Below are 2811 nucleotides of genomic sequence, written 5' to 3'. Positions count from 1 at the left end.
CCCAGGTCTCGCAGGAAGCTGCGTGGGCGAATTAATTGTCCAATACGGTACAACACCTGACGGACATTTTACAGGAGGAGTCATCATTACGGCCTCCTAAGCGGTCTTTAGTGTCTCAGACGGCTCAGTATGATGAGGATGACATGACGTCTGATGACGGGGAGAAAGGAGCGGGGGCTAAATCTAAAGTCTATATACCTGGCCTTATACAGGCAGTCCGTGTGGCCTTGGTTATTGAGGATGACAATCCCCCCGTGGCCAAATCCAAATCGCCGCCTTTAAGGATATTAAAGGTAATGCCACTGTATTTCCTCTATCTGGTCAGTTAGTGGATCATTTAGAGGAGGCGTGGAAAAATCACGGTAAGCGGTACCAGCCTCAAAAACGTTTGGCCTTTGCATACCCCTTTGCAAATAATTATTTTTCTAAATGGAAAACTTCTCTGCAAATGGATTCTCATGTAACACACCTAGTGAGGAGTGCTACATTGCCCATGCCCTCCATATCCTCCTTAAAGGAGGCAACAGATCGCAAGGTTGAAATATGCCTGAAATCCATTTATTCCCTTGCTGGGGGCGTCCAGACGGGCTATGGCCGTGTGCTGTGTGGCCAGAGCAATGGAGCGCTGGGCTGATAGCTTGGAGGCGTCTCTGGACTCTGACTCGTCATCTGAGCAGGTGGAGTTAGTGGGTAATCTCAGAGACTCGGCCACGTACATTAATGAGGCAGTCTTGGATATAGGGCGCCTCACTTCCAGAATCTCCTCGGCAGCAGTGGCGGCTCGCTGCACCCTATGATTGTGCTCTTGGAAAGTGGACGCGGATTTCAAAATGGGTTTGGAATGCTTGCCTTTTAATGGACAGGTCCTTTTTGGCCCTGATCTGGACAAAATTGTGGCCAACAAAATGGGAGTGAGTCCGCACTAGTAATATATCGAAAAGAATAGCACAATTTAATTTAATTATGAACCAACATAAGAGTTATTCTTATTGAAATCTTAGATAACACATGGTTGGTTGTGCGCCCGTAGGATTTGTACTGTAAACATACAAAAAAGTGATCTTGCTCAGGGCAAGAACAAAAAGACAAATTATGCCTGTTCTGGGACACTCTTAATAAAAATTACTGAATAAAGTATTGATATGATGAAAAATAGTAAAACTTAGCATTAGATTTCTACCTTATAGGTAGAATATACACAAATACAATACAGGACATGAAACATAAAAGGAAGTTGTATATATATGAATCTATATCCACATGAAATAAATAAGGTGATCGCAAGGAATTTAATTCACAAAAATGAATAGAAGAGTGACATAATAACAACACAAATTATTCAGTCAAACAATATGTTATTGCGAATATGCAGTAGATTATTATGTCAAAAAATAATAATGAAGGCAAAAATTAAATGTATAATCTAATATGTCACCAAAATCCCTGAATCATTCATCAAATAATCATATCATGATACATAAGGGAGACCCAGAAGACACAATGCAACGCAGTAGATACAGTAGCTTACTGTATGATAATGACAATCGGACAAATGGAAACAGGTCTGAATTCATATATCAATGTATCAAATTAAATAGTCAAAATGTGTAGACAGTAATCAAAGTAATATACTGTTGAGTATCACAGGACAGTCCTTTGTCCATATAAAGCAAAGATATAATAAGGATGTAAGCGACTGGAAAGTCTGCATGTCTGCCATCGGCTACAGTCCCATCAGGGTCGAGTTCTTCGTCCTTTCGGCCCTATAGGGCCCAGGGTAAGTCCAAAGTACAGTCCTTTCCGAGACAGGCAGGGGCAAAGAAATGTGCAAAGCCAAAGAAGCAGGCTTGGAGTACAAGACGTCCTACTCCCAAAGTCGGACAATAAACCTTCAGCCTGATGGGACGGGCCTCTCTTTGGGGGACGTCAAGGTGGGAGGCCGGCTTCTTCAGTTCACCCAGTGCTGGTCTCTGACCACCATGGACACTTGAGTAAGAGAAGTGGGTTCTCAGAGATACGCCGTCTCCTTCTGGCAGAGGCCTCCCAGACGGTTTTTCACCACGGGCCTTCAGTCAGATCAAAAGAAAGCCCTGGAATTCCGGAAGGTGTCACACTCTATGGTCCAGACTGGAGTCATAGTGCCGGTTCTGTTGTCCCAGAGGGGATCGGGGTATTACTCCAATCTTTTTCTGGTACAGAAACCCAATGGGTCCTACCGGCCCATCCTCAAATCCCTCAACAAATTCTTGAGGGTTCCTCGGTTCAGGATGGGGATTTTATGGTGTCGCTGGATATTCAGGATGCTTATCTGCATAACCCCATTGTCTCAGCACACCAGCATTTCCTCAGGTTTGCAGTAGTCGACCAACACTTCCAATTTCAGGCACTGCTCTTTGGTTTGGCCACGGCGCTTCGAGTGTTTACCAAAGTCATGGCAGTTATGGCAGCCCACCTGCGGATGCATGGGGTCCGCTTGTTGCCCTATCTCTAAGACCTCCTGTTGTTGGCAGGGTCTCCAGAGATCCTTCAGTGCCATCTGCAACTGACAGTCTCTGTGTTGCTGAAGTCCTCCCTGGTTCCTTCACAGAGGATGCTCCATCTCAGAGCTCTGTTGGACTCCCAACATCAGAGGATCTTTGTGGAGGAGGAAACGATCTCTGCATTACAGGCAAAAGGACGCAGTTGCCTGCAGAGTCGCCGGGTGTCTATTCACTTGGCGATGAGGTTACTCGGATCGATGTTCAACATGGTGGATTACGCCCAGTTTCACTCCAGACCTCTGCAGAAGTTGATATTCTCCAGATGGAATAG

The sequence above is a fragment of the Taudactylus pleione genome, unplaced genomic scaffold (assembly GCF_031769625.1).
Source record: "Taudactylus pleione unplaced genomic scaffold, aTauple2 ptg000342l, whole genome shotgun sequence".
NCBI lineage: Eukaryota > Metazoa > Chordata > Amphibia > Anura > Myobatrachidae > Taudactylus > Taudactylus pleione.
This window is presented reverse-complemented; position numbering follows the sequence as displayed.